The sequence below is a fragment of the Eucalyptus grandis genome, chromosome 4 (genome assembly GCF_016545825.1).
Source record: "Eucalyptus grandis isolate ANBG69807.140 chromosome 4, ASM1654582v1, whole genome shotgun sequence".
Lineage (NCBI taxonomy): Eukaryota > Viridiplantae > Streptophyta > Magnoliopsida > Myrtales > Myrtaceae > Eucalyptus > Eucalyptus grandis.
In genome coordinates this window covers 2,721,808-2,735,539 of record NC_052615.1, presented here as the reverse complement: position 1 = coordinate 2,735,539, position 13,732 = coordinate 2,721,808, and the positions used below count along the sequence as shown (strand labels likewise).

At 36.4% G+C, this 13,732-nt stretch overlaps 1 pseudogene; it reads left to right on the top strand.

The window, feature by feature from the left end:
- The first annotated feature begins 335 nt into the window (after positions 1 to 335).
- On the top strand, positions 336 to 4,463 carry LOC120292930 (annotated as a pseudogene).
- Positions 4,464 to 13,732: the final 9,269 nt, after the last annotated feature.

Sequence of the window (13,732 nt, the reverse complement as noted above, 5' to 3'; positions counted from 1 at the left end):
CAATATCATAAGTAAGATCTAATGTTGATACGAGAATGGGATGATCGGTTGATGTGAATGAATTCGTGAATGTCGTCTCTTTGACTCCAAAACCAAACAATGAATTAAATACAATAGATGCCGTTAGCTTTTCAAGTCATTAAACCTTTTTACACTCCATGCCAGAATATTTTACTCACAAAGACTCAGTCAGTCCATATCTCTTTAACTTTCTTGTGACATCTCATGATCATCCCGCCGATCTTGCTTGACTTGTCAAGCAATACTTGAAACAAACTAGTCACAAGTTACTAGTCCTTGCACCGCTACCTTCAGTTTTACATTTTCTGATCAAGATGGCGAGAGATTCATCCCTTTGCATTATACTAGTCTCTATCTCCATTTTAACATGGCTATTGGCTTGTGATGGCAATATCCCTGCTGGGAATTGCTCAGAGTCTGATAGAGAAGCTCTAATTGACTTCAAAAATGGCCTTCAAGATCCTTATAATGGCCTGTCCTCATGGCAAGGAAGCAATTGTTGCTGGTGGCGAGGAATAGGCTGCGATGAGAGGACTGGAGGGGTGATAAGCATTGATCTTCGTGGCGACTCTAGTACGTACAGTGATTGGAAACCGAGTGGAGAAATTAGACCTTCATTAGCGCGACTCAAGTCTTTGAGACTCTTGGACTTGAGCTCAAATAACTTTGATGGCATACCAATTCCTGAATTTGTTGGTTCTTTGGAGAACCTGCGGTATCTGAACCTGTCAAGTGTCGGGTTTGATGGTGCAATTCCTCCAAATCTAGGAAATTTGTCAAACTTGCAGTATCTTGACCTTTCTTCTTGTTATTCGTTAAGTACTAATAATCTTGGGTGGATATCTGGTCTTGGTTCTCTAAAATATCTTGCGCTTGATGGAGTGGACCTTTTCAATGGTCAATTCAATTTGGGTCAATGTGCTAAACAGGTTTCCATCATTGTCCGGGTTGCATCTGTCCTGTTGTTGCCTATTTGGTTCGATATCGTCACTTGGTTTGGTGAACTTCACTTCACTCGCTATTCTGGACCTCAGCTTCAACAATTTTGATTCAGAGTTCCCTCAATGGCTTGTGAATGTAAGTAGCCTTGTTAGTGTTGACATGAGTTTCAGTCATCTATATGGAAGGATCCCTCTTGGTCTAGGCGAGCTACCACGTTTGCAAATTCTAATTTTATCTGGAAACAATAATCTCTCAGCCAATTGCACTCAGTTGTTCCAAGGATCGTGGAAAAGGATAGAAGTTATAGATTTGGCTTCTAACAAAATACACGGACGACTTCCCACTTCCATTGGGAAAATGAGCACTCTCAGTAATTTTGACCTTTCTAACAATCTGGTCAAGGGAGGAATACCGAGCTCCATCGGTTCACTTTGCAGTTTAGTTAATTTTGATTTATCCAACAATAACTTGATAGGTAGTTTGCCGGAAACTTTGCAGAGGGGATCTGATACTTGTGATTCCCAGAGTTCTCTGCCTAATTTGAGATACTTGAGTTTGAGCAAGAGTCGGCTAAGGGGTTATCTACCAAGTTGGGTGGGCCAACTTAAAAACCTTGAGAGACTTTCCCTTGACGATAATTTTTTTGAAGGGCCGATTCCTTCTCTTGGGACTTTGAAGAAAGTCACCTTTCTGAAGCTTCGTGGGAACCAATTGAATGGGACTCTTCCCGTTGATTTGGGACAGCTTTATGAGTTGGATAATCTCGACGTGTATTTCAATCATTTGTCAGGTACACTATTTGAAGAACATTAGTACCTGAGCAGGTCCTTAAATTGCTCCCCCCTGAATAGACCATCCCGGGGGGACTCCTCCTCGCAAGCCATTTACAGGCAAGTGAGGGGAGAGTAGTATGGGATAACGGTCCCATTGGGTATCCCGGCCAAGCCTGAAAGGGTTAGGGACCCACCCTTGATCGTGAAGAACATTTTGCAAATCTACGCAAAATGAAGACCTTAGATCTCTCATCCAACTCTTTCACTTTAAATGTAAGTGCCGACTGGATGCCTCCATTCCAAGTCCGGAATCTTGACATGGGATCGTGCCAGATCGGTCCGTCTTTCCCCGCCTGGCTTAGATATCAAAATGAGATCATACATCTTAGTTTTTCAAATGCTAGCGTTTCGGGGCCTGTGCCAAGCTGGTTTTGGGACATTTCTTCGAATCTCTATATCCTCAACATGTCTCTAAATCTGTTGCAGGGCCAATTACCTAATCCATTGCCAGTAGCTGATTCTGCACGTGTTGATCTCAGCTCTAACCTTTTTCAGGGACCGCTCCCTCTTCCCATTTCTGAGATTGGATTGTTAGACCTCTCTAACAACCAATTTTCAGGTGGCATTCCGCAAAATTTAAGCAAATACATGCCACATTTGGGCTTCCTCTCCCTTTCATCCAACAAAATGACAGGTGGGCTCCCAGAATCTATAGGAGAAATGCAATCACTTCAGGTCGTCGACTTAGCAAACAACAATTTGAGTGGAAGCATTCCTCCAAGCATAGGGAACTGCTCAAGCCTAGGGGTACTAGACCTACAAAACAATTCTTTATCTGGGTTGATACCCGCGTCTTTGGGCCAATTACTAAGGCTTCAGTCTCTACACCTCAACAACAATAAGCTTTCGGGGAACCTTCCATCTTCATTCAAGAATCTGTCCAGCTTAGAAACACTAGATATTGGCAACAACCAATTGAACGGCACCATACCTGCATGGATGGCGGAGGGTTTCATCAATTTAAGAATTTTAAATTTGAGGTCCAATGCATTTTCTAGAGAAATTCCTCATGAGCTCTCAAGTTTAAGATCATTGCAAGTGATGGATCTTGCAGAAAACAATTTGACAGGTAAAATTCCTTCAAGCTTTGGAGATCTTAAAGCAATGGTGAAAGGGCAAGAAAGAAATGAGTACCTACTTTACGGGGGTGGGGGCCCGTACGCCAGTACTATGAAGAGAACTTCTTAGGGCCTGTTTGTTTGCAACTTATTTCTATTCCCAGGAACAAAATGTCTGTTTTTTTGTTCCTGGAACAAAAAGGAACAAACGCGCGTTTGTTTGCGTTTTGTTCCAAAACTACTTTTTGTTCCTAAACACATTTGGAACAGAAACAAGAAACAAAAAGTTGTTTCTTGTTTCTAACAAAATCTAAACACTTCTCTCTTTTTCTTCTTCTTTTCTTCTCCTTTTTCTTTCTTTCCTCTTTGGCTGGTCGCGCCCGGCCATGGCCGGCGACCGGCCGATGAGGGCTGCGGCCTCGCCGGATCCGGGCAAGATCGAGCTCGCCCGGCCGGCGCGGTGAGGCCGACCTCGCGCCCGGGCCGGGCGAGCTCGATCTTGCCCAAATCCGGCGAGGCCGAGCTCGGCCTCGCCGGGGCCGGCGAGCCTCCCCGTGGCCGGGGCGAGGCCGCCGGCCCTCGTCGGCCGCCGCCGACCATGGCCGAGGCCGGCGAGCCTCCCCGTGGCCGGGCGAGGCGAGCCCCCTCGTCGCCGCCGCCGACCATGGCCGAGGCCGGCGACCGGCCAAAAGAAGAAAAAAGAAAAATGGAAAAAGAAAAAAAGAAAAATAAGAAAGAAAAAGAAAAAGAAAAAGAAAATAAAAATATTTAAAAATTAAAAGAAATAAAAAAATTATACAAATTTACCAAACGTGTTTCTATTCTTTTTATATTTCTGGAATAGATTTACCAAACGCGTTTTTTTGTTCAAAAATTGTTCCCTGGAACAGAAACACTTTTTTCTATTTCTGTTCCCAGAAACAATTTTTAAATAGAAACGTTACCAAACGCACCCTTAGTGACCACGAAAGGCCAGCGCCTATCGTACACCAAGACTCTTTCCCTTGTCACTTGCATAGACATCTCCGGAAATAATTTAGATGGAGAATTTCCAGAAGAAATGACAAAGCTGGGTGGTTTGCTCATTTTGAACTTATCAAGGAACGGCATTGGTGGTCAGATTCCTGAAAGCATTTCAGGCATGAGCCAACTGTTATCCCTTGATCTTTCGAGCAACAGGCTTTCTCGTGCAATCCCTCATAGTATGTCGTCGTTGTCGTTTTTGAGTTATTTAAACTATCCGATAATAATTTCTTGGGCAAGATTCCTTAGACACAACAGATGACGACATTCGACCCTTCCTCATACTCTGGAAACCCGAGACTTTGTGGTGCTCCCCTTAATGTGACATGTCCAACTGATGAACCGGACAAACCAGGGACAACCGAGGATGGTGGTGGTGACGATGAATTCATCGATTAGCGGTTTTACTTGAGTGTCGGCCTTGGATATGCCGCCGGTATCTTAGTTCTCGGCCGTGGTCTTGCACATCAAAAGTTCTTGGGCGGATGCATACTTTGATTTTATAGATAGAATTGTCCGAAGGTGGTTGCCGATAGGAAACAAGAGGGCAAAGCTTCGGAGAAATAGGCGGCAAGGGTGGAGGTAAATGGCTTTCGATCCTTGTGCTGGAAAACTCGAACTCTTGGTCAGGTCAAGCATCCACTTTCAGGGTCATAACAAGAAATAATGAACTCGATCATGTGCTGCATTACTATATTTTCTGTTGTTGTCTATAGAGTTGCATCTGAAGCAACGAAGGTGTGTATGTCAAAAATCAATAGAAAATGTCTATTTACTTACTCAGCCACGTGTTAGTAACTTAATAACAAGTTTTGACAAGTGTGGCATTCATTCGTACGGTATAAATTCTCACTTATTTTAGTTATCTACAAGCATTTATATTCATAGCTTATCAACGTCATGGAACTCACTATCCTATACAAGAAATTATTAAATTTGATTTGATTGGCGAATCAACATCGTGACATTAAGATTCCGATTCCAATCATTTACTATTATTTTTTTTTTATACTTTTAAGATTATCAAATACTTTAATGATGTTAGTAACTTTTGTTCAATTATAACTTACCAAAGCTTTAAAGTCAAGACTTTTGTTTAAAATTTACCAATCTTAACATGATTGACTTGTTGGCTTTCGTCCCATTAGACACCGATTGATTTTAGTTACTCACCAACTTTTGATATAGGTCCAGAAAAGTATCAAACATTTCTTTTCACTTCCGAGAAATTTATATGCAAGTTCTTATAGGGAGCAGTAACTTCATTGACGACCGGATGAGAAATATCTGTAGTTGTACTTGTACCTTTTGCCGGTGAAAAGCGCAGTGCGCGTCCGGATGCGATCTCCAGCGTTGATTAATTAACGGTTACCCGCCACGATAACTAAAAAATATCTCTCTGTCTCTCTGTCTCTCTCTGTCTGATCGTGCGTCTGTGTCCGATGGCTCTCTTCTCCTCGGTCTCTGCATCAACTGTGTCTTTGTCCGTACGACTGCAAACTCATGGCCAACCGCCATGGAAACGACGTGGCCTTCTCCATCCCCTCGCCTCTTCTAGCACGCCCTCGACGTCTCCCGACTCGTCGCCATCGACGGCCACGAACCCCGATCGGGACCATCCTGTCTTCCACCAGAGCGCCGGACAAGAGCTTGAACTACGCACCCGCTGGTCCGTTTCGTTCAGGCCGCCGAATCAAACATCGAAAAAGTGAGCCAAACCGACCCGGTTCTTTAGCTTGTCCGTTCACTTTCTTTGATCAATTGTTGCTCCTTAGTCGTGGGAAGTTTGTTTATAGCTCAGCTACAGGGAATTAGAAGGAGCTTCGGGGATTTGGGCTTGGTGGTATTGGATGTTTGAGAGCCCGTTTTACATACTCATGTCTTGATGAATTAAAGGATGTATTTTCAACTGCAAAAGCTATTGCAATGGACTTGTGATGAGCTGTGCTTGATTGTAATTCTTTCCTGGATGTGGCTCTTTAATTCTGATTTCTTGACCAGTGTATTCTTTCATATTGTTTGCCTTTATTACTGCATCTCTGTTCAAAGGATCGACGGAGAAATTAGTGATGTGGAGCGGCGGCGACTGCGGTTTACTATATGTGGTGGCCTTGAGCCCACTGAGTCGCTGTGTCGGCTGGACGCGTGATGCCATATATATGTGTATGCGTACGTATATGTAGGTATGCTCGACATATATGTACGTATGTATGTATGTATGTATGTATGTATGTATTGGTGTATGCTCAATATTCCAATATTATATTGCTCTAAAGTTCATTTTTTTTGTAATAAATAATAAATAATTTAATTTTCAAATAATATCATTCATATCAACTAAATAACAATCGATATCATGAAAAACTGAAAATTAGTATATATGTAACAAATTTGTCAAAAAATAATTTTTTTTTTATTGTTAGAAACATCAAATTGGAATATTTATGATAATTTACCATCCGTTAATTTTTATTTAATTAGATTAATACCACAAAAATCACAAATCGGTACGCATGTGACAGATAAATGGTAAAACTTCAAATGATATACCTATCAACCTATGCCACGTTTCATCCAATTCATCAATTTGATAGTAAAATTTCATAGAAATTAATGGAAGATAAATTTATCAGTATTGTAATGATTTGGGATATATTTGATTGAATTTTTTTGTAATATTAACCCTTGAAATAATTAGCCAATTAAAAATATTATAATTTTCAATAACAATATATGTCTAAACAATTATGTAGACGATAAAAATATTTTTCATTTATTCATTTTACAAGCGATGTAAGCTATCAAGAAAAAACAAACATATCATAAGTAATTTATAAATCAACCATAAAGGTACTGAAAATAAATTTGGTTGTATTATGTGAGCACATCTATTTCGCTTGTATCATTTTATACTTGAAAGAATTGGAGTTAGCGAGGATTTTACAAGAGAGAGAGGAGAGAGTCGCAAGACGCAACACAAAGGATCGACCAAGATGCTTACTGATAGGGAGCGAGGACTGTGGGGTAACAATGTGTTAGCCTCGAGCCTGCTGAGCCGCTGCGTCGGCTGGACGCCGAATGCCACCGATTTAAGGTTCCATTTATTTTGCCCACAAAAAAATAAAAATAATAATAACTTATATCTCTTTAAATAATTAACCAATAAAATTTATTTTAATTATCTACAGCGATTTATGTCAAAATAATTTTGCAGACAATGAAAATATTTTTCATTTATTCAATTTTTATGAACGATGTAAATAATCATTTTCATTTTTCTGCGAAACAAACACACAGTAGCATCATAGGTAATTTATAAATCAGACAAAATGAAGTAACTAAGAAGAAATCCGGATGCACTCATGAGCACGTCTATTTTTTTTGTTTGAAAATGAGCACGTCTATTTCACTTATATCATTTTATACTCGAGAGAATTAGAGTCTGATTGATCAAATTTTTCCTTCGGCGGCTTTTCTTTATTTATAAATTCTCGAAAATTTGATGATCGTAAAATAATGGCATCCGTGAACTTATACAATTGAAATCATCAAATATTTGTCTAAATACTAAATTAAGTAAGATTAGAAATGTCTAGAAAAGTTCACATATTCATTTTATAATAGATATTCATGAATTGTAAGCATAACAAATTTACATCAAAAGTTTATTTTCCAAAATGCTTGTTTCCCCTTTTTGCATATAAAGACATGTTCTGACTAAAAAGAATCATTTTGTGTGTTTTAGCCATATGCCACGCGTATAGTATCATATTTTATTAAATCAAATCAATTCCAAAACACGATCTTTTGTCCTAAATTTGATACATCACAATTCACATCGTCCGTATGATCTATTTTATTTAATCTCTTGAGTTTTAAAATAGAAAGTTCAAGTCTTATACGAGTATAGATTTAAATGATCGAAGATTAAAAAATGCCCAGAAAAAAATAGTGAATAGATAATACTGTATTTTTCTAATATCCTAAGTAAAAATTTTAAGAAAACATAAAAACATAAGTTCACGCCATTGGGCCTTCAAGCCATTGGGCCAATGCATCAATGGCCTCATCTTGGACGGGATTTTAGGAAAGTGACACATGGCACACGTCGGCGAGGACTTAATCGAGGTATAGAAATATTAATTGTTGCTTTTTGTCTTTACCGAATGGTGGAATGAGACAAGAGTTAACGTTTGAATTGTCGTATCAAACAATACCAACATTATAAATTTCAATAAAAACATGAAATAAACAACAAATAATTAATCAAACTATATTACGCCGATCGAACTTGATTCTCTTACTGAGAAATTTTAAGATCCCAAAATCAATCAACGCTAGGAAGGCGATATATCGATGAAAGATGCTCGTCTAAGCAAAAAAATGAAATGTTTTAGGGAATGTGTTACAATCATATTAAGTATAAAAAAATCCAAAGATTTCATCATTTAGAGTCATTGAGTGCACTTGATAATCTTTGGTAACATAAATCTTTGTTTATTTATTTGAGTTATCTAATTTGCCCCTAAGGAAATGTATACAAAATTAATATCTTAAAATAATTAGCCAATTTAAGGTTTTCCATTTATTTTGCCCCCAAAAAAAACAATTGAGAGAATGAAAATATTATATATATCTTAAAATAATTATTTATATATGTTAAAATAATTAGCCAATAAAATTTATTTTAATTATCGACGATATCAAAATAATTTTGCAAATAATGAAAATATTTGTTTTATTTATTCAATTTTTATAAGCGATGTGAATAACCATTTTTATTTTGCTACCAAACAAATGCACGGTACCTTTATAGGTAATTTATAAATCAGACAAAATGAAGTAACTAAAAATAAATCTAGATGTATTCATGAGCTCGTCTATTTCACTTATATCACTTTATACTTGAGAGAATTAGAGTCTAATTGATTGAATTTTTCCTTTTCTCGAAAATTTGATGATCGTAAAATAATGGTGTCCCATGAACTTACACAATTGAAATCATCAAATATTTGTCTAAATACTCAATTGAGTAAGATTAGAAAGTCTAAAAATGCTTGCATATCCATTCTATAATAGATATTCACGAATTATAAGCATAACAAATTTACATCAAATTTTGAAAATAATGGAAAAGAACGGTTCATTACTTTTCGACCAATTGCAATGCTTGCCGTAGGGGTGAATGGTTTGTCAAACTTTCATTTTGAACTTGCTAGACTAAAGTTTATTTTCCAAAATACTCGTTTCCCCTTTTTGCATAATAAAAAAAAAAAAACATGTTTTGACTAAAAGAATCATTTTGTGTGTTTTAGTCATATGCCACATATATAGTGTCGTATTTTATTAAATTAAATCAACTCTAAAACGCGATGTTTTGTCCTAATTTTGACACATCACGATTCACATTGTCTGTATGATCTATTTTATTTAATCTTTCGAGTTTTAAAGTATAAAGTTCAAGTCTTATACGAGTATAGATTCAAAAGATAGAAGATTAAAAAATGCCCAGAAAAAAAAATAGTGAATAGATAATTCTGTATTTTTCTAATATCCAAAGTAAAAATTTTAAGAAAAAAGAAAAACATAAGTTCACTCCATTGGACCTTCACGCCATTGGGCCAATGCATCAATGGCCTCATCTTGGAAGGGATTTTAGAAAGTGACACTTGGCACACGATAGCGAAGACTTAATCGAGGTATAGAAATATTAATTGTTGTCTTTTGTCTTTACCGAATGATGGAATGAGACAAGAGTTAACGTTTGAATTATTGTATCAAACAATACCTATATTATATATTTCAATAAAAACATGAAATAAACAACAAATAATTAATCAAACTATATTATGCCGATCGAACTTGATTCTCTTACCGAGAAATTTTAAGATCCCAAAATCAATCAACGCTATGAAGGGGATACATCGATGGAAGATGCTCATATAAGCAAAAAATGAAACGCTTTAGGGAATGTGCTACAATTATATTAAGTATATAAAAAAAAAAATTCCAAAGTTTTCATCATTTAGAGTCATTGAGTGCACTTGATAATTTTTTTTTTTGTTTATTTATTTGAGTTCTCTAATTTGCCCCTAAGGAAATGGAAAAAAATAATATCTTAACAATTACGGCGTAAAATCTAATAATAATATTCAAAATTATTTTGTGTAGCATTTGGTTTTCACATATATTATTAATAAAGGGAACTTATGAAATTAGTGTCGGTGCGCACTCCAAATTTACCAAAGTACCATCGACAACATTACAATTGCTGCAAGAATAAAGTCTAATATGGTATTTATAATGTATCAGAGTGGGTGGTTTCTTCGATAATGTGCAGTTACTCCCCTTAGAATCAATTCCCAAAAACACTCAAAAGTATCGTAATTGACTTTCTCTCGCCGTTAAAAAAGTTATTAAGTACATGCTATGCGCGTGCATGACGACTACTCTTTTACGAAGCCAACTTTTTATTTTCATTCTCGGTTTTCAAACTTGTCATTGTTTGATGTCCGATATTTTATTTTTGGGATATATACATCAAAAGTCTTAAAACTCATCATGAAAGTACAATTGAGCTGTAAAATTTGTAGAAAGTGTAATTAAATTCTAAAACTTGTTAAATTGATATAAACAAGTCTTTCTATCAACTTTTGTCCAATTTGGCTAATGAAAAATGCTAACATGATTTAAAAAAAAATATATATTCTCCCTTCTACATGGCTAAAATATGAAACATTATACTAAAATAATGTCGATTTGGTCTAAAAGTTGAACTTTAATACAAACAAACAAGGGCCATTGGCCCTCGTGAGTCCCAGCCAAGGGCCAATGGCCCTTGTCAATTTTGGGCGAGGGCCTACAAGCTCTCAGCATCTAGTTCTAACTTTGTTTAAATTATTTTTTAAATTACTTTATATGAAAAGTTGTATTAAAATTATATTCGGATCAAATTGGCATCATTTTAATAAGATTATCATTGTGTATGAAAGTAAATATAGCAAAAAAAGGTAATTTCACTATTTTCCATCAGCCAAATTGGATGAAATTAATGGAAATACTTTATTATATTAATTTAACAAGTTCAATGACTTAATTGCACTTTTTGTAAGTTTTAAGATTTCCAATAAACATATTTCTTTAATTTTCAACACATAATTTTTGGTTTTATGAAACGGCCATTAGCTTCGGGTCTTGCTCTACCAATAAGTAGATGGAATATTTGATTTTTTTAGTGAAACAAAAAGACTATAGTGTACTATCCAATATTAGTGAAACCTTTTAATGAAATCTGCAGTTTTCGAAAGACTAACTATCATAGTATTTCACTTAGTTTAAAAGTTGACCTTGAATTTTATATTAACAAAAGATGAGATTATGCAAATGAAAAAAAGAAGAAGAAGAATAATCAATGGAGTCCGAACCTAAGCCCAACTCTAAACGCACGCGTACCTAGGAGGGAAGGCCAACGAAAAGAGGACAAGACAGCAGCTTTGCTTTCGAGAGAAATTTGTTTGGACTTGATTCATATCAGCGATTTCATTACAACTGTTGATTAATCATATTAGTATGTAATCCATTTGGTCAACGGCTCAAATGGACTTAGTCCAATGAACCTAGATCGAGGCAGGAATTTTCTCTTACTTACTTCCCCCCATGCATATTTAGGATTGAAATTATGCTCAAGTAATGTAGATGGAAAAAATACTTTAAAATAGTTGAATTTGTTGAGGATTTTTCTCGTGAGGTTATGTTATGAGGATTTCTCATTATTTATCACTTGAAATTACGTCAAATCAATGATAAATTCAGAAAAAAAAAATCATATTGTCGAATTTTTGCCTCTCAAGGGAAGAGACCCCGTAGGGCAGTCACCCCCACGAGGCCCCTACCCCACTAGGAAAATTTCCCTAGCTTTCATGTTTTTTTTTTTTTTTAATCTTTACCTATTGCCATAAATGCGATAATGTATGGTATTGAAATTGTGTTCATTGCGGTGGAGCCTTTCTTTCAAATAAATTAAATTAACTCTTTTTATTTTCATAGTTTATTCTTTCTTTGAGAGACTCTAATTTATTATGACTTTCTTATCTCTGATGACCTCTTTTGTTGTTAGAAAGCTAATCCATTTCATGAAATGTCGTCCATATAGAACAATGAATTTGAAGTGATCCGGCTTTTCTTCCGAAGTTCAATTGTAAATTTTCTTTTACCCACTAAAATGTTCCAAATATGTTCATTATATTTTTCATGAGTTGGGGATGTAAAACAAATATCACAAATGTCGGTCTGTTTTCTTACATTGGAAAGATACATATGAAAGTTAACTAAGCCCTCATTATCTTAATATATTACAAACAATAAAGAAATATTGCTCTTAAGTATAATAGTTTCTTGCTTTCTAATATTAGGAAAGAAATTCAATCCCCTAAGGTTGAAACAATTAATTAGGGTGTAAATGAACCACAACCCAGGAACTGCAAATTTGCACGTTAAAATCTACTAATTCGTGGCAAAATGTTCAAAATCAAAGTTACTTGCACAAGTCAAAAACTCTAATGCTGGGATTACCCACAAAGCAATAGCCCAATGATCCCCAAATCTTAAATCTCTTCGCTAATCTTCTATAGTGGTTCGCAAATTCCGATCCAGATTGTCATAGTGACCGCTTTTTTAAATATACGTTGTGCAGAGAGAGAGAGAGAACTAGGGTGTCCGATGTGGGGGCGGGTCGGCGACAAGATTGTTTAGGTAAATAAATAACGATCTTATAAATAAAGACCCTCGTCATTTATTGCAGCGTTTGATGGCAAAAACGAGGGTGCGAAGAAGTTTTGGAAATGAAAATCGAGAAAAAACAAGGCGCGAGAAAATCGTGGTCTCAAAAAACAATTCATTAGTTCATAAGTAATTCTCTTCGGACCGCACATCATTGCGATGAGTGGGGAGCTGAAAAGTGATCGTGCGGAATGCGATGACTGAACCACCCAACTTCTCCCTTTTTCCAAGCCGTGAAGGAAGGAACCGTTGACTTCGGTCGATTCACGAATGGTCAAGCAAACCCCACCCCTGATTGTTCCGCGTTCAGCCAAAAACGTGGACAGTCCGGGACAAAAAGAAAAAGAAACTCGAAAAATCACATAATCCAAATAGTGCTCATTTCACGTGAAACAATTTCGTGTTCTTGAAGCATTTATCGTACGTTATGTGATAATAATCCGTGTATAAGTACTCTGTAAAATTACTTCAGCCGATTACTCGATACTCGATAGGTATTCCTTGTGCACTTGTTTATGAAATTTTGGTAGTTTGTGCTTTTATTACTTGTTCAAATATGACCCTGAAAGTTTTGACCAAAAAAAGGGAAAAAGACCCTGAAAGCCCCTGCAGTTAAGCATTTGATTTGATATTGGAATCACCTGTTTAAATTACGTCCTTCCCCGTTCAAATTATGAGAGGTGCGCTTACAATTCCATAGGTGGAATCTTACTAGATGTATGCAGATGATGCAACATGCGTATATTCATGGAGAATAGCGGAATCAAAGGTTTGCATACTCCCTTTTATCAAAGAGAAATGGTAACTAGTATTGTTAGAAATTATTTCATGAAAAAGTTATCGCCGAACCCATTAATGGACTATTAATGTCTTCATGGTGTATCATAATCTTTGCTCTTTTTATTGATCTGACCACCTGCCGCATTAATCGTACGTTATGTGAGAATAGTCCAGGTATAACTATTTTGTAAATTGTTTTGGTCAATTGCTCAAATAGGTATTTCTCGTGCACTTGTTAAAGAAATATCGGTACTTTTTTCTTTTACTACTTGTTCAATTATGACCTTGAAAGCCCCT